The following is a 19,801-nucleotide window of genomic DNA, read 5'->3' on the forward strand; positions in this document are numbered from 1 at the left end:
GCGTCATTCTTCACCGCGCAAACGATGCTTGACGCGACCACGCGCCGAGTGGCGCTCCTTTCGCTTCTGCAAGCAACGCACATTCGGATCGGTCCAGCTCAAAGAGGCAGCAGAGAACGGTGGCATGTTTCGGTTATCGCCAATAAAAATTTTACAGTACGCCTTCAACGGAAACGCGCCGCGCTAGATAAAGATGCTTACTGCGGTAGTTTTGGCGGTGATAGGCGATAAGGCGAATCCGTCGGCGTCTGTGTTCTTTGGCGACGTCGTCACCACACCTCTGTTCATTTGCGCTGTGTATCCGTGTACAGTTACCGCGCGGAAGCTGCGACTTATCGGTTGACCGTTCTCCGCAAATCCCAAAGACGCGAAATATATTTTGCGGTGCGCCCCATCATTAGGCGCAACCTAAATCTAGGCGCGCTTAACCGCTACGGCACAAAACGTGACCACTCTAACCGTATGGTATACGATGAGCCACTACGAATTAAAAAAAATAATTATGATCTCCTAGGTGCGAAACCAACGATCTGATTATGAGGCAGGTCGTAGTTGGGGACTCCGTATTAATTTTGACTTCCTGCAAATTTTTACGTGCCTACAATACACAATGCACGAGCGTTTCGCATTCCGCTCCTTTGGAATGCGGCCGCTGCAGGGATCATATCCACGACCTCGAGCCCCAAACTGCCACGGCGGCCGCCATAATTACGAAATGCGTAAGCGTGACGTGAAACACCGCCTTTCGGTACGAGTGTGGTACAAAAGTAGCACAGCTGCACACCTGCTGCACAATTATTTGTCGCGGTTCTCCTAAGCTCGTGGTGTCTGCCTAAATACCTTCAAAGGCAGCGCGCCCCTCACGTATCGGAACGCGATAACAAGCGCTTAGACGACCCAAGTGAGCCCCTATGAAAGATGGCGTGACCACTGTACAAAATTATCACTGCTCAGAGAAGCTGATCCTTATGTTCCAATTGTGTTTTCTCATACAAATTAAGGAAAGATCATTAGACAGGAACAAATGCAGCAATGCAATTTTACGCACATGGGGCGCCGCTGCCTCTTCGCCTACTATTGCTTCAAACGAAGTGACGGCGGCAGCGAGCGTTAGTATCGCGCGCTTTAGCTCCGGGGCATACGGTTTGCTTGTAGAAAGTGAACGGTGTGCTTAACATCTCACGCTTGTCAATGTTAAAATAGAAAAAAGGCTATGTGCCCAAGAAAACGAGATTGCTTACCTATCTGTACAAGTTAGGCTGCGACTGTTTCGGGGTGCCTTCTCTCCAACAGGCATCATGACCTCTGCCGTGCAGCTCATCAAAACAGCCAGGCTCGCACATCAGTCGAAGACTAGTAGCTGGGTCAGCCAACGACTTCAACGGATAAACGTCCCACTTATCATCGTTAAAGCATTTCGCTAAAATGTGCGTCACGATGCCCGAAAAGAAAAAAATATTTTCATCAAAAAGCACGAGGCGTGATTCACTACACAACGGCAACCAACTAACTGAGTCCGAAAGCCGTTCACAGCTTCACTATCGTATGGAGTTATAAAAACCTTTCAAACACAAAGTAACCGCACGGAAAAACCACTAATAATTGGTAATAATTTTTCATCCACTAACCTTGTGGGGTCTTAGGGTCTCACAGGAGTACAGACCACCGCGGGTTCGAGCTTAGCGAGTCACAGGGCCACGTCAGCCTCTAGCGCCGCTGCGCGCGAGCTCAGGCCACAAGGGGCTACCGAGCGACGCACGCAAGAACACAGTATTGCCCTAAGTTGACGGCAACCGTTTATTGTCTCCAACGGCGCCCAACACTGCACGAACGCCCGGTCTCGGGGCGGCGGGGAACCAAAGGGGTCCCGCACCAAGGGCGAAAAATACAGTTAGGGGCGCCTGTAGCACGTCGCTACGAGAGCACAGGCTCAAGCTTGGACGCGCCGCTAGGAAACGTCCCGGCGGCTATGCTACTATGCCAACTCGAGAGAGCTCGGGCAATCTCCTTCGGCTTGGGCCTCCGATGAGTGCGGCTCGGCGTGGTACGACCTAGCGCGAGCACTAGGCACCCGTTCTTCGGCTTAGCGTCGGGATAGGAACAACACGAGGTACGCGCTCTACCGCACGGGCAAAGGCACCGTGCGTGAGCTCAGTCCTAGTCACAAAGGTGTCGGCGGACGAGAGGAAGCGTGTACGTACCGGGCGCCGTCCCAAGGAGCAAGAGAGTCGCTACCGTCACGGCAGTAGCCACCAGGGGCCGCTCCGTGACGTCACTAGCTCCGCCCTCACCGCGAACCACCGCGAGTGGAGCGCCATCGCCAAAACTGGTTCGGAGCAAGAACGATGTGGCTTTAAGAATTGCAGACATGGGTGAAATGCGCCCGCGCAATGGCGCGTCGAATTCCCCAAATCCCCACAACCTTCATAAAGTTTAAGAACAACCTAATTTGTAGCGTAAACAATAAATACTACGACCAAGATATGCGACTACAAAACTAGCGGTAACGATGTTGCAAAAGCCTGCTCAAAATGAAGCTACAACGGTTGCAACCGCGTGCGCGCGCACACACACACACCCGACCGCTACCTTGACGTTCGTAGCGCCACCTAGAAATAAATATTACTACTAATTTTATTGCTTTTAGAAAAGTAACGCTACTAGAATAGGTTATAACACCTTTGCAGATGACGAGGTGACAAGTAAGGTATAATAAGAGTCCGTGACCTGTATTTCTTTCACTCCCCTTTGGTGTTCTTCTGAACATACGGGACGTGTCCTGCAGGCATGGGAGACGGGAGGTCGGCAGTTCGGCGAGGCTCAAATAAATCGCATGCTTCTTGGAAGGCGAGAGTCGGGAGCAGCCGCAGATACAGCAATTAGCTGCGATACTGTGGCAGCTGTTTCTGAATCAGAAGCTCTTTGAAGTCAATGGCTATAGCGGCTGCGCGCTGCGATCTCCAAGCGTGTTCGTTGTTTGATCTAGTACCACGGCCGTTGGATAAAAAAAGCGATATTTACTTTCCGGACAGAGGGTGCGACGCAGGAAATTCAAAGATCTCTCATGTGTACGTTTGCAGCGTGTGCACCGCTTGCATCCTACGGTTCCCACAGCGCGTCGGATGCTCGAAGGTAGCGTCGTCGCGTGTCGGCGTCTGTCTTATCGCCGGCCGCGCTGCCGCCGTGTCTACTTTTGGGGAACTCCACATGCGCGTAGTCACCGTGTTGGCGAGTGAACTTCGCATTCTTCTGCTCCCCGAAACGTGCTCATTTTGGATCGTACCAATGGCTACGTCATCTAGTGTATGTTAAAACGACGATGGCATTTGTACACCGGCGAAGAAGTAAATCGTTATGAACTTGGGCGGTCATGAAGCTAGTCTAACGCTGCAGTTTTTACAGAGCTAAAACGGCTACGAAAGTGGGGCGCTCCCGGAGATAGGCGCTTGAAAGCTCCAGCTGTAGCGACTGCACGAGCAAGTGGCACGCTGCGCACGCGCTAAGCATTTCAGAACTTACTGGCTTTCGAACGCTAGGAGCATGCGCGCGTTCGTGGCCTAATTGTTAGAGCACCGGGCTCGACGGCCGACTTTCAATGCCACCCCATCGGTTACACATTATTTTCTTTTTATGAAAACGAGGCGAAAGAAGAACCTACCTGCCGCGAAATGACAGGAATGAGGTTGAAACGCTTCGCATTAAATTTTTGGAATATCTTCATATGCGAGTCCTAATTATTGTATACTGGACTCAACTGCTACACAACAAAAAAACAACTACAAAAATCAACACAAATTACCCAATAAATTGTTTATTGAGAACACTCAACGATAATATTGTTGTGAAAGTGTTGAGCGAACTCAATTGCTTATGAAAATTTGTTGAAGTCCGTTGTTTTGAACAATTCCCCAACAGTACATCAATGGTTAATCAACAGTCATTTTTGCACGGGTTCCGAGCGGCGTTCGCTAAAGCAAAGGGTCGAATGGTTTTGCCGCCGCTAAAACGACCCGACGGCAGTTATACCGAAAGTCTCCTGCAGTCTGCCGAGCTGCTTCTAAACACGCTGATTGCAAAGGACGACTCCCAAACAGATCAGCCCATGCACAGGGAAATTCGAGAGCAGAACGCTCAACCCTACGAATCGCACGGGCAGGACCGTCAGTTCACCGCCGGTGAGGTTGAAGCGACGCTGGGAAAACTGGTGGCCGGATCGGCGCCGGGACCGGACGGCCTATCTACGGACGTAGTGGCTGCGCTCCGCACGATCCACCAGCAGTTCATGCTAAACATCTTGAACACAGAGCTCACCATGAGCTATTTCCCCAAGACATGGAGGAAGGGAAGAGGAATTTTCATCGGTAAACCCGGCAAACCACCTGAGGCGCCTCAAGCATACCGCCCTATATGCATGACATCCACACTCGGCAAAGTGCTGGAATAATTACTGTATTGGCGGTTATACCATTTTCTGCTTGCAGGCAACCACGTTCACCTGACTCAATTCGGGTTCACTCAAGGGAGGAACGCGGTCGTGGCGCATCAGACCCTCTGCCAATTAATCAGTCAGCACAAAACAAAGGGCACGCCGGTCACGATGATATTCCTGGACTTCCAAGGTGCCTTCGACAGCATATGGCACACCCTTGTCTTAAAGTTCTTCAGAGAGCGCCAATGCCCCAGTAATCTGCTCGGATTGCTGCGGTCGTTTCTGAGCGATCGCACGGTGGAATTCGGCTGCTACTCGGGTCTCGTAACGATGGAGGCGACCTTGGGCAGTCCCCAGGGGTCGCCTTAATCACCGTTGTTATGGAATGCGATCGTCGATGGCCTTTTGCGACTGAAGATGCCAGAGGGCATACGCATCCAGACGTAGGCGGACGACACCGTGGTGCTGATCCCCGCCAAAGATCGCTTTGACACCGTGGAGCGAGCCACGGCCGCACTGGATATAATAAAGGAATGGACAAAAGCCAACAAGGTCAAGCCCAACCATGACAAGACCGAGTGTTTTGTTTTCGTTCGGCAAAGGGGGGATGGAGAAAAGTAAGCCCACTATCAAGATAGATGAGAACAAGAGGGGCCTCACATTCAAGAATTCCATAAAGGTAGTCGGGGTCATGATAAATCGGCGTCTTTCATTCTTCGACCACGCCGAATACTTACAAAGAAATGCGGAAACGCTCGCAATGAAATCGATCACGTTCATACGCATGCACGCGAACCTCGACTCGAAGATCAAAAAGCAGCTATATCGTAAAGTGCTGCTGCCCACCATTGCGTACGCCTCGCCCGTGTGGTGGAATCAGAAACCCGACTGCAGGCTGCGAACAAGAAGAAATACGGTGCAGAGAACACTACTACTCGCACTTACCGTAGCATATCGCACCACACATACAGAGGCCCTGCAGGTACTGCTCGACCAGCCACATTAGAGTTAGAATTGGATCGCCTGAAGGCAGAATTCGAACTCTTTCAAATGCAAAGACCGGTTACGTTGGGGCGATACATACGCAGCAGAAGACGTCTAGTACCCACGCGACTACTGGCGTGACGACCCATCGGAGGTGCGGGGCTTTCGCTTCAGGCGTTTGCAGGCGAGTGAAGTGATGCAAGCTTCCAGACGCCAGGGAACCCACATATACACAGACGGGTCCTTCACGTCTCGATCGGCCGGAGTGGCGGTCGTGGTGCTGACGCCGCGTGACAAAATAGTCGCTGTGCTGCGATATCGCCTCAGCGTCGCATCCAATGCGTATTGTGCAGAGGTGCTAGCCTTCAAAGAAGCACTAAACTACATCATTCTGCACGATCGCACGCCGCCTTACTATACACGGCCATTCTATGCCTACTGACGACCATTGAACAGCCCACCACCAAAGATACCAGGGTAGACTGCATAAAAAGGCTCTTACAACAAATGGAGAAGCGCGCCCCTTTCGAACTTCGCCACGTCCCGGCTCACACGGGTGTGTACGGCAACGAGCTCGCGGACATGGCAGCGACTACGGCGGCGACAAGCGGCGTTACCAGGCGCACGAAGACATCGGTGCGCGCCGTCGGCACTTCGTTTCACACAGCGACAATGGCGCGATGGAACGCTCGGTGGACGACGGAACACAGAGACACCGAACTCTATCAGTGGGTTTCGACGGCGTCCAGGATCCCGCATTTCTTCCCTCCATCGCGCCAGCTGGCCATGCTGTTAACGGCGCACGGAGGCTTTCCTTATTATGTCGCACAATTTCGAATGCAGAGCGAGCCCAAGTGTCCCTGCAGGATGACGTGCGAGAGCGCCGCTCACTTCCTAAGGGAATGCGACTTGACTCGCGAAGTGGCGGACGACATAAAACAGCGAGCAACAAAAGAAATCACGCGGCAAATGTACCCGTCGCTGCTGCAAAACGCACGAATGCGGGCATTATTAACGAAGATCGTGGCTATAATCAGTGCCTGCATGCCAGAGGTCACACGCTGATGGGCGCGTATCACTCGCCGAGGCTGGTCCGGCCGTTGGGGATGTCTCTTGGCGTCTGCTCGTGTCGCTGATTGGCTCTGCCGCACGAGCGGCGGCGCCGGGGTGCGCCCGGCGCGCTGAAGGGCGACGTGTGAGCGTCACTGTTGGTGAGCGCGGTCAGCTCGTGCCGACGACACCAGTCGCAGAGTGAGCGCGGCGACGGGACCCAGACGGACACAGCGACAGCTGCCGATAAAGACCGTCGACGGCAGCGACGACTTCGATACCGCGCAGTGAAACCTACCGGACAGTGAACACGAACGAGACATGACTGAGACGACACTTTGCACGTGAAGTGTGTGATGTGGAATTTTTTCTTTATTTTTTCTTTTCTTTCTTCTTACATTTTTCTTTTTCCATTTCTCCTGTTCTTTTTTCTTTACCTTCTCTGTCCCTTTTCCATCGAGCTAATTTAAAACACGCGTCAATCTGCTGGGCCTCCTGGGAGAGAATTGACTGTGACCTGGCACCAAGTAGATGCCAGCGGACAGGCCAGCAGCAGCTGCCACTGGACCTCGGCCCGTCTGAGGACCAGAGGCCCACCAGTATAACCCAACTGTGCACGTCGATGCGACGCGGCCGAGGTGGCAGTGCGAGAGTGCTGTGTGTGTTGTTCCTTTTCAAATCTTCTCGTTTTTTTTCTCTTTCTTTTCGGTTTTATTTTACCCAAGCTCGCGTAAATTTGTGTGGTGCCTTCTGAGAGGGTCGCGTAGACGACAAGGCACTCAGCAGATGCCATGGGACCGTGCGACGACCAGAGGCACTGAACCAGAACGTTCGCACCGTGCGGTTTCGGTGTTATGATCCGATGCTTTCGATTAACTTTTTCTCTTCGTTTACTTTCTTTCTTTTTTCTTTTTTTCGTTTCCCATGACTTTGATCTTGTATATTGACTGCACCGTTTTTTTTAACGTTTCCTTTTTTCACTTTTTTGCTGGGTAAAGGGCGGCTTTCACATTTTTGTTTATGGCATGACCATGCCAGCCCGTCTTTGCCTCTTCATTCCATTATCATTAAAAGCCCGACGCGAGGGCTTCTGAGCTCGATGAGACACTTTAGGACAGCGACGCGTTAACTTTCCCACATATTAATTTTCCCATTTGCTTTTCTTGAAATATTGCGCTTTGGGTACTAATTAATAACCCCTGTTAATTTATTTTCAATTGGCTTTAAACCTGATTGATTGATTATTGATGTTTGATGTTTAATGGCGAAAGGGCCAGGTGTGGCCAAAGAGCGCCATGCTAATGTTAATGAGTTCGCAGTGGACTGATGGGTTCTGTGGTCTTAATGTGCCATGGCTGTAAAGGGGCCTAAAAGTGCTGAAGCAACTTGCATAAAATGTACGAGTAATAAAATTATGGGAATGACTATTGTCTTTTACTACGAACATTAGAATGCATTGAGAAAGAATGATGCAATATATAAAATACGTGAGATGCTAAAATTGTCGAGAGGAATTCTGCCTCAGCAGAGCCCTTGAAAGTCAAGGACCTAGAGGCACGTGCTATACAAAGAAAACTATCGTAGAGGTATCCTCTGGAAAGAGGATGCACTACGGAATTGATGCGCTTGTCATGTGTAGCACAACATCTTTCAAGTAAGCGAGGACTGCTTTAATCTTAAAAAGCGGTTCTACACCAAGAAACATTGCCGGATGCAGAAGGACGTGATGGCTGTATGCAAAAGGAAAATGTTTTCTCCTGTCTCTTTCGCCTTACCGGCACTCCAGGAAGACGTGGAGGATGGAAAGCCTGTCGCCGTATCTACCACAGGTTGGTGGCTCGTTACCGGTCAGGAGAAAGTTATGAGTGCTGAATGTGTGTTCTATTCTTAGTCTAGTGAACAGGACGTCTGTTCTTCGTGGTTTCGTTGTTGGGTGCCAGAAACCTAGCTTAGGCTTAATTACGTGAAGCTTATTACTCGTTTCTGCGTCCCACAAGCGTTGCCAGTTGCTTCGCAGTTTCTTTCTGAGGAAAGGCTTCATGTCTGTGGCAGGGACTGCAGCTGAACGAATACCCTGCGATGCCATTGATTTGGCCATCTCGTCAGCAAGCACATTTCCCTCGATTCCTCTATGGCCAGGAACCCAGAATCATACTACATGTCTATGTGACAAGTAGATGTTACATAAGTGTGTGTAGAGTTTGTTGAAGACAGGATTTGTATGCTTTTGTAAAGAAATGAGTGCTTTTACAAAGCTTAACGAGTCTGTGAATATGATAGCTCTGTCAAGTTTTAGTTTCTTTATGTGTTTTACCGCAGACCGTACTGCATACGCTTCTGCAGTGAAGATACTTGTTTGGGGGTTTAACACGTCACATTCAGAAAAAGAGGGACCAAAAGCAGCGTAAGATACGCCACCATTTGATTTTGACGCGTCTGTGTAGAATTTGCAGCAGGAGTACTTCAGTTGGAGTTCACGGAAGTGCATAGCGATTTCGGGGTCAAGAGCATGCTTTGTGACCACTACAAAGGATATGTCACAGTCTATCACCTGCCACTCCCAGGGTGGTAATAGCTTAGCTGGAGGCATTAGGCGATGTTCGAGAGCTTGGACATCTGCATTTCCGTGCTAAGTTCTTTTTCACCCATTGAGATAGGAAGTCTCATAGAGGGCCTATTCCGAAAAAGTGTTTCACACGTCAAGTCGTTAATAGTTGTGAAACACGAATGTTCCTTATTAGAGCGACCCTTGAGAAAATACGTTAAGCTGATGTATGTTCTCTGTAAATGGAGGGACCACTCATCTGACTCGACGTATAGACTTTCGTCAGGGCTTGTTCTAAATGCGCCAGTGGCCAGGCGGATACCGAGATGGTGAACTGGGTCTAACATATTTAGCGCGCTCGGGGCGGCAGAGTGATATACAACGGCACCATAATCAAATCTTGATCGAACTAGGCTCCTGTAAAGATTCAGTAAACACTTCCTGTCGCTACCCCATGTTGTGCGGGAAAAGATTTTAAGTAAATTCATTGTTTTTAGACATTTCGCTTTAAGACATTTTATATGTGAGATGAAAGTAAGCCTCGAGTCAAGTATTGTGTTCATTGCTCACAGGTATTTGTTGTCCGCCCAGTTGTATGCAAGGATCTGGGACGAGACCTCTCTTTCTTGTAAAGAGAACACAAGAACTTTTTTGGGGGTTGATTTTAAATCCATTTTGGTCTGCCCACTTGGACACCTTGTTTAAGCCCTGCTGTACCTGTCTTTCACACACTGTAAGGTTGCAGGATTTGAAACCTATCTGTATACCGTCTACGTAGACGGAATAAAAAATGGTTGGTGGCAGTGAAGAACGAAGTGCGTTCACCTTAACGATAAAGAGAGTGCAACTGAGTACTCCTGCCTGAGGTACTCCTGTTTCTTGTATATAAAAGGTCGCGATAATACGTTGCCGATTTTCACGCGGATCGGATCGGATCGGAAAACATTTATTGGGCTCTAGAAAAGAGATATTCGCGGCTTCAGACGGCCTCTTCCATCTTCTAATGGATTCTTGAGTCTGCGATCACAGGGTTGGTGCCCTAGTCCAAGGCTCCACTGAGTATGGCCAACCCGCGAGCTCGCTCTACTAGGCGCTTTTGGCCGTTCAAGCTTACGCTGGAAAGCATACTCTCCCACTGTTCCGCACTCGGGTTTTTAATTTTATAGATAGTTGGGGACTCAATATTTTGACAGGCCCATGATATGTGGTACAGATCTGGTTTCTCTCCGCACCATGGCACTTAGCCTCATATTGCGTCGGGAAAATTTTATTCAGAAGGTTTAGATTCGGGAAAGTACCCGTCTGCAGTTGTCGCCATGCAACAGCATCCTCTCTGCTTAGATCCTTATCCGGGGGTGGGTACTTCAATCTGACCCCTTTATAATAATTTAGGATATCTGAGTAGCCCATGGGTACTGATTGAATATACGATTTGACAAATAGCTTTCAATTACGTTCAGCATATTTCAACGTATGCCCATTTCCGACAGGTCTCGCAAGATCCCGTAACGCCAGGCCGTGTCATACGCTTTCTCCATGTCGAGGACTATCGATAGGAGAACCTGTTTATGTATAAATGCATCGCGGATATTTCCTTCAATGCGCACAAGATGATCGGTTGTCGACCGCCCTTCTCTGAAGCCACACCGATAAGAATCGAGCATATTGTTGAGCTCAAGGAAATGTATAAGTCTGCGATTTATCATTTTTTCAATAAGCTTACACAGAAAATTTGTTAGAGCTATCGGACGATAACTTGCCGCCAAGGAAGGGTCTTTTCCCAGCTTCAGTATAGGTACTACGATCGCTTCCTTCCATGAGGATGGGAGGTATGCCGCAGCCCAAATTGTGGTAAAAAAGTACGAGTAGTGTGACTTGTGTGTCAGTATGTAAGTTTCTTATCATGTCATACATGACCCTGCATGTCAGGTCCTGGTGCAGAGCTTTTGCATGTGTTCAAGGCGGCTCTCGGCTCGGCAATACTAAAAGGCCGGTTATACGGTTCATTCTGTCTGCATTTTCGTGTGATTGGCTTTCGTTCCTCTATTTCTCTATGCTTAAGGAAGGATTGGGAATAGTGCATTGAGCTCGACAGACGCTCAAAGTGCTCCCCTAGGGTGTCTGCCTGTTCTTCTGAGGTATTTACTTGATCGTACACCAAAGGCGACGGATTTATTTGCTGGCCTTTTAGCTTCCTTACGCCATTCCAAAATTTCGCCTCCTTTGTGTAAGAACTCATACCTGAAAGGAACCTCACCCACCTCTCTCTCTTCGCCTGACGCCGTATATGCGCCTTCCCTGGGACTTTATGTGTTTAAATTCAATAACATTTTCTGCATTCGGCGACCTACGCAATATTCCCCATGCCTTATTCTGTCGCTTTCGGGCATTTCTACAGTCATCATTCCACCAGGGAACAAGTCTTTTAGGTGAACCGCCATTTGTTAGCGGGATAAACTTTTCAGCAGCATCAATAATAAAAGCGGTAAAATATGCGACAGCTTCATCTATACTAAAATTGTTTAAAAATCGAGTGATAAATGAGTAGATTCTTTAAAATGCTCCCAGTCAGACGATGCTGATTTCCAAATGGGAAACCGCGGAGGGTTGTTAGGCTGTGTTATTGATCTTAAAGTTATGGGGAAGTGGTCACTTCCAAAAGAATTCTTGATCACATTCCATTCAAGATGAGGCAGAAGGGAAGCAGAGCCTATTGCTAGGTCTGTGGATGAATATGAATTGTGTTGAAGGCTGCAATATGTTGGTTCCTTCTTATTAAATAGGCAGGCATTAGAGGTCAGAATAAAATTTTCAATAAGTCGGCGTCTTGCGTCGCAACGCGCGTCTCCCCACAACGTGTTGTGGGCGTTAAAATCACCTAGAAGTATGTAGGGTTCCGGCAGCTGATTTATCAGGTTATAGAAATCGTTTTTTTTTAGATGATAGCTGGGAGGTATATAAATGGAGCAGACGGTTACCAACTTCTTGAAAATAATCCCTCTAATTGACACTGCCTCGGGGGTGTCTGTAATGCTACCTGGCGACAAGCTACGGACTTGTCTGCAGGGATTGCTACACCGCCGGACGAGGTGTTAGCCTCATCACGGTCCTTGCGGAAGGTGGTGCATTGGCGAAGAAAGTTTGTGTGCGTTTTAGATGTGTCTCTTGAACACACAGCAACTTGGGATTGTGTTTGTGTAGTAGTTCTTTGATGTCGTCAAGGTTATGAAGAAGTCCTCTAACATTCCACTGTAGTATTTGTGTATCTATTATGCTATATGTGTTGGGTGTTGTGTCTTTAAGAGACTGAGGTTAGCTCACCGGCCTTTTTCTGGCGCCGTGACGGGAGTTTTGTCTCTTTTGGAGCGATCGAGAGTGCCTCGCCGCTCCTTAGGCGCTGGTGGCGCTGTCTTGCTGGTGGTTGTGTCCATCGCCCCTTGCGAGGCGCTGGATACGCGCTCTTCCGAGCGCTTTGTTTGGCGTGAAGGCCTCGGCACGTTGGACGCGGCCTTTGAGGTCACCTGCCCTGAGGTAGATGGCCCCGTCTGCTGGGTTGGCGTATCAGCACTAGCTGCATCCGCCGGAGAGGGGAGGGGGAGGGGCGGATGGCGTCACTGCAGGCTCATTGGGTGTGGGTCGGACTAAAGCCCCTCCATACACGTTTCCGCCGACCAGGGTAAGTACCGCCAACCTGCCCTTCTCCTCCACGCTCCTCTCCCACTCACCCCCTTAGCTTCCGGCGTCAAGCGGAACTTACGTAGCTGCAGCTTCCTGTTCCGAGTGGAAGTGACACTTTGTTTTTTATCGTTGTTTACTTTCGCGCCGCTGGAGAGGCTTTAATTGCACGAGCTGCGGTTGAGACTGTGAATGCGGTTCCATCCAAGAACCACCGCCTACTGTAACCAGCGATCTGCTCGTGTTCGCTGCTTCGCGTCAATCTGCGACGGGTTGTGGCAGGAGCGACAACGTACAGTGGAATGTAGTGCCTGGGCGCTTGGAGACCACTGCCGTTTTTCGTGCATTTGGACAACAGCGACCGCGAACTACTACTTCAGCTGAACACAACAGCTTGTCCCCTTTGCATTCTTCTTATGGTGACTGCCACAGCTCTGCTAAGCACGCGCGGGCGTCTCACCATCGTCTAACAGCAGTCAAAGCGGAAATTCCCGCAGCGCTACTCCAGGAAGCGGAAACGCCGGAACCGGAAATTTTTAAACCGGAAATGCCGGAATCGAAAATACCGGAACCGGATTTGGTGCGAGGGGAAAAGGCGGCGCACAACAAAGGTTGTCGCTACTTATGAAAGCGGCAGTGGCGCGTAGATGCAGGGGTTTTAGGTCGGACAGCCGCCGGGGACCGTTGTGACGCTGCCCCCTGACGCGCCACTTCGGCAAATGTGTTCTTGGGCAGGTAGGATACCCGCCTGCGTGCCTCCTTGAAACTTATATTTTCCTTTACTTTTATCGTCACAATTTCTTTTTCGTTTTTCCACGTTCGGCACGACCGCGAGTATGCAGCGTGCTCCCCTTCACAGTTTACACAATGGAGAGAGTTTTCAGAAGATTCAGAGGTGTGCACATGAGCACTGCATTACGCACAGGTTTGGCGGCCTAGACAGCTCTGAGAACTGTGACCGAAACGATGGCATTTGAAGCAACGCAGGGGACTTGGAACATATGGGCGAACACGGAGCTTGATATACCCGGCCCGGCCTCGATGGACTCGGGCACAACACTTGTGCCAAAAGTATGTATCAGGTGTTTTGTCTGTATTTCCTTATTATCACGCCTCATCTTAATTCGCTTAACGTTGATGACATGCTGCTCACTGAAGCCCTCCAAGAGCTCAGCCTCAGCCAGCTCCAAGCGATCATCATCGGAGACTACGCCACGAGTGGTATTCATACTACGATGCGGAGTTACTGTTAATTTGGCGTCGCCAAATGATACTAGATTGGGTAGCTTTTCATATTGCTTCCGGTTGCGGAGCTCCAAGAGATCACCGCTTGCCATTCTGGATGCTTTGTAACCTGTACCAAAAACAAGGGTGAGAGACTTAGACACGAGGAATGGTGAGATTGTTCGCACGGGTTTGTCTGGTTGTTCGGAGTGGACTACATGGAAGCGAGGGAAAGTTTCTTTTTGACGGGCAAAAAATTCTAAGACATCATGGGTGCGCCCCATGTTCAGGGAGCGATCAAGCAGTGTGGGAAATTAAGTAGCCATAGGAGATTGTAATTTCGGCAGTAACGCCAGCCACCCACCTTGGAGTCCTACATGGGGACGCTGCAGGGCCTGTGAAACACGGCCTGCAAACGCCAGCTGTACATTACCACTATAACCAAATATGAGATAACCTAGGTTGGTTATCCACACAAGGTTAACCCTTGCTGCTTGGAAAAATTGGAAGAGAAGCCAGGAGAAGACAGGAAAGATAGAAAGTGAGAGAAAGACGAAGGTTGGAGGAAGAGCGAGAGACAGGAAAAGGCAACTACCGATTTCCCCCGGGTGGGTCAGTCCAGGGGTGCCGTCTACGTGAAGCAGACGCCAAAGAGCTGTGTTGCCTCCGCCGGGGGGCCTTAAAGGTCCGAACACCCGGCATCGGCTCAATCCCCGGGATCCCCCTTTCCCCGGACATGGCTAAGCCGCGCACGGCTACACGCGGGAGGCTCCAACCCTCGTGTGCTCGGGTACGTGGTGTCGCACCACACAAAACGCCTGCTAACGCAGACGCCCCTGCGGGGGGTTTTAAACCTGGTATGACCTCATGCAGCTACAGGTTTTTCCCCAGCATTTATTTTTGCCTTTGCTTTCAGGAATGACGGGGAAGTAGTTATCCGGGGTCGTACCACCGCCACATGACAATTCAATAGCGCCAGGGCAAGCTCAGCCCAACATACAACATACATTTCAGGCCTCCTCAGAGTGGGAAAGATCAGGGGCCACCTCAATTGGACGTGTCCATTACACCATTAAGGTAGCCGAAGAGAAGCGACCCGGGACGTTCAAGGCGAGAAAGAACCTCGTGTTGGACGTGGTGCCTTCTGCCGAGCTTGCGGACTCTGTGCGACACCACGATAAACAAGACTACAAGGCCCTCGTTAAGAGCAAGTTTGGTAAGATTCGTCTCGTGGTGTCCGCCCCCCTCGAGGTGTACCTTCAGCAAGCCTACTCGTTTGCTGTGTTGCTCAACCGGCCCGGCAGTACGTTAGAGGAAAGTGTCGCACAGGAAAGGAAATGACCAGAAACGAGCGGACGTAGGCCCTCATGCAAGAAGGACGTTACGCGCTGCCCTATGACTTTGTAAGGTTCAACCACCAGCCCACGACAGCTCAGGTGGTCGCGTTTCAACGCATAACATTCGAACGAGCTCTAGTCAGCTCCAACCCCCAGCAGCATACCGATGTGGCGACGTTTGAGTCCCTGCTTGAACGCGGCTTCCAGCGCGCAACCATCACGTCACCCACTGGTCTCGGAGACCAAAAGACTTTCCCGGTCCTGGTGGCTTGATGTCGGGTCTTGGTCTACCTCAGCCGCTGGAAGCGGTAGGATCCTCGGTGAGACTGCACGAGACCTCATGTCTCGCTTCAGACGACACAGCAACCCTGTCTGCACCTGGCAAATTGTACGCGGCGATGACACCCAAGTGGTATCTGCGAATTACAACGATTTTCTCGCCGTGAAAGTAGGGCACGATGTGTTGGGGGCAGAAGCGAATGAGAGTAAATTCACTCTCCGGTCTGGACGAACTGTATTTCTGAGAGTCGAGACCAGTGACCGTGCTCGTGCCTAACCCTGCAGAACCATCCCCCTATTGTACCAGTGACGCCCCTGGAGTGCCCGCCCCCCAACAGGCGACGCTTCGTTGACTCGGATAGACAAAGTCGGCAGCCTGCTCGTCCGGAGGTTGCAAGATCCAGCCCTGCTGCTTGAGTTCGTGGATTTTGTGAGTGAGCGTATGCTCACCAAAATGAAGATGGACGTTTGCCTCGCCCCTATCCCAACCACTCTGGGCGGCCTCGGTCTCAAGACATGGTGCTCCTCTCCCCCCCCCCCCACACCCATTCCCGTGACAGTGACAAACCAGACCGGGTTCCATCCAGTGCAAGAGACTCAACGCAATGCACGGATGGGCATTTGCGTCAGACCAGGCGAGGCTCCGAAGCTGGCCGACCGTACGTTCAGTACCAAGCTAGCTTTAGACGACGTCCTCGAGCTGGCAGGGACTGTTCGACGGATCCGTCGCGCCGAGTTGGCTAGCCGAAAGATCATCAAGTCCGACCCACTCCGCGCACGCAATCCCGTGTCCCCATGTATTTCACATTAATTACAGACTTGTGACAACCTTCGTCCAGAAGAAGGCGCCTACAAGCGTCTAGACGCGTTCATCAAGATAGCAAGCACAGCAGCGGCAGCAGGTACGCCTCCGAAAGGGCCGCGGTAGAGAGGGTGACTGCCCTTCCCAGTCTTGCCGCGGTCCAAAAGTCGCTCGACAAGATGCTCCAACAACATGAGCCCACATTCTACCGCAAGCTCGTGTCCGTGGAGAAGCGTCTCATGCACCGCGGCTCTTCGGCTGTGGACTACTTGCTGGGCAACATGGCTCTATCAGGCGCCGATCGAATGCCTCCTTGTGTGCCCCGGCTTCTTGGGCCAGTGGCAGCGGTCTATCTGCAAGAGATGTCGAGCCTGGCTAAGTCGGCATCCATCGTGGTGGCTATATGCCTAATTTGAGCAGGGGGCAACGGCAGTGGCAGACTCTCTGCTAGCCTCTCCTTAGGGTCAGGCATTGCTGCGCTTATAAGCAGCTTGTTGAGTCAGTCGGGAGTGATTCATTCTGGAATCAAATGGCACATGCACCCCGTTGACCCCCGTCACCGCTTTGCGGTGGCCGGGGCCAGGGGTGGAACATCCCCGTCCGGCACCGTCATGAGGGGTGACAATGCTCCCAATGCGAAGACCAGTCACCCTGGGGCAATGCAGCTACACAGCGGAAGATGTCTAATACCCACGAGAATGCTTGTGCGATCACCCGTCGGAGGTGCGGAGCTTCAGCTTCAAGCGTTTGCAGGCGAGCGAGGCGATACAAGCTTCTAGACGCCTGGGAACCCACATATACCCAGACAGGTCCTTCACGTCTCGATTGGCCGGAGCGGCGGTTGTGGTGCTAACACCGCGCGACAACATGGTCGCAGTACTGCGATATCGTCTCGGCGTCACATCCAGTGCGTATTGTGCAGAAGTGCTAGCATTCAAAGAAGCACTAAAATACATCAGTCTACACTATCGCACGCCCCCTTATTATCTATACACGGACAGTCTATCAATACTGACGAGCCCTGTAAAGCCCACCACTAAAGACAACAGGTTAGACAGCATAAAAAAACCTCTTGCAGCAACTGCAAACACGCACCCCTTTTGAACTCCATCACCTCCCCGCCCACAAAGGCGTATACGGCAACGAGCTCGCGGACATGGCAGCGAACACGGCGGCGACAAGCGGCGTTACAGGCGGACAGAGATACAGGCGACAATGGCATGATGGAACGTCAGGTGGACGACGGAACACAGCGACACTGAACTTTATCAGTGGCTTCCGACAACGTCCTAGATTCCTCGTTTTTTTCCCGCCATCGCGCCACCTGGCCACGCTGCTAACGGCGCACGGCCGTTTACCTCATTATTTTGCGCAGTTTCGACTGCAGCGCGATCCCAAGTGTCCTTGTGTTATGATATGAGAGAGCGCCGCTCACTTCTTAAATGAGTGCGACCTGACTCGCCAAGTGATGGAGCAAATAAAACAGCAAGGAGTAAAAAAGGTGACGCCGCAAATGTACCCGTCGCTGCTGCAAAACGCACGAACGCGGTCATTACTAACGCAGATTATCAGCGCCAACATGCCAGACATCACACGCTGATGTCGAAACACAAACGCAAACAAACCGTAACGTTTGCGCGCCACGGCGTGGCGGAGTGGGTCAAATTACGCATGAGGGTGAGCGACTCGTGACAGGATACGTCGCGACCCTAAGGAACTCCCCCTCGGAAGCCGAGCCCCGAGGTCTGCTCTGGCCGTAGCATTTGCAGGGGGAGGGGAAGCGCCATCCCATCCCCGCAATTACACTCCCGCATCGAGCTCACACACGATCAGCAGGTCGGGAGTTCGAATCCCGCCCAGGCACTCACGCACGCTTATGGTCAATTTTTACTCTCTCTCTCGCCTGATACACCATCTTACACTGCCCGATGCCGAAGCGAACGCGCGCGCTAACGGTCATGCTTTCGCGCCTTGCGGGCCTCTGAGACCCACATGGTGAGGGCGCGTCGTTCCACTGGCACCAAGCAGATGCCAGTGGAAACAGCCAGCAGCAGTGCCTAGGGGACCTCGGCCCGTTCCAGAAACAGAAGCCGAGCAGTAGAACCCGGCGGTGCAAGTAAGTGCGACGCGGCTGAGGTGGCAGTGCGCGAACGCAGTGTGTTCTTTCTTTTCAATTTTTCTCCTCCTTGTTTTTCTTTCTTTCCGTTTTTCACAAGCACGCGTCAATTCAGCGGTGCCTTCTGGTAGTGTCGCGTCGACGACCAGGAACTCAGCAGGTGCACATGGCAACGGCCAACAGCAGATGCCATGGGACCATGCGATGACTAGAGGCAGCGGACCAAACTGTTCGCATCGCGCGGCCTCTGTGTTGTCAATCGTTGCTTTTGATTATTTTATCCTTTACCTCGTTTTTTTTTCTTTCTTTCTTCGTCTCCGTGGATTTGTACATTGACTGTACGTACCACTATTTTACCCTTTCCTTTTTTCACTTTATTTTTGCTGGGGAAAGGGGGGCTTTCACATCTTTACTTTGTTTATGGCATGCCCATGCCACCCGGCCTCTGCCTCTTCATTTCATCATCATTAAAAGCCCGACGCGAGGGTTTCTGAGCTCGATGACACGCCATAGGACACCGACGCGTTACCTTTGCCCACATATTTTTCCCATCGGCTTTTCTTCACAAGAACATGCGCTTTGGGGATTAATCAACAACCCCTATTCATTTATTTTCAATTGCTTTTAAACCTGGTATGGACTCATGCAGGTACAGGTTTTCCCCAACATTTATTTTTGCCTTTGCTTCCAGGAATGACGGGGAAGTAGTTATCCGGGGCGGTATCACCGCCATATGATAATTCAATAGCGCCAAAGCAAGCTCAGCCCAACATACAAGGCGGAAACATCAGTCTTGGATATTTTTCTTGTTTGAAGGGGCAGAGATAAACGCGAGGATGGGTTGCAAAAAGCATTGTTGTATGGGGCTTTATTAGAGTGCGTGACCGTACGAAAGTGTCAAGAGCGCTGTCGCGTCCAGTTCACTGTATATGGCTCACTAGAGACCAAAAGAAATACAGTTTACTGCTCTCTCTGGCCTGCGTTTTGATATTTGTCTCGAAATTTTAGCTAGGGGTTATTCTTAAACGTGTAGGGACGCTATTCGACGCGGCGGTTGGATTTTTGGGCTTTGCTTGTCTGCCGCTGCCCGTTGGCCGGGTATGAGCCATGGCGGGGCGCGTTGGCCCTAACCACGTCTAATACCAGGCAGACACATCCCATCTCCCCGTCCCCGAAAGAGCAAATAAGTGACGGGCATTCGCCCCGTTCACAAGGGTCGGATTTTTCAGAGGACGGGGATGCAATGATTGAGCGGTTCTGTGCCCATATTGATAAAATGCCGGAGAATTTGGAAACGCAACCTCCGGCTGGCGGGGAAGAAGAAGAGGCCCTGTCCTGTGTCCGAGACCACTGCAGTGGC

Source organism: Dermacentor andersoni, chromosome 10 (genome assembly GCF_023375885.2).
Source record: "Dermacentor andersoni chromosome 10, qqDerAnde1_hic_scaffold, whole genome shotgun sequence".
Lineage (NCBI taxonomy): Eukaryota > Metazoa > Arthropoda > Arachnida > Ixodida > Ixodidae > Dermacentor > Dermacentor andersoni.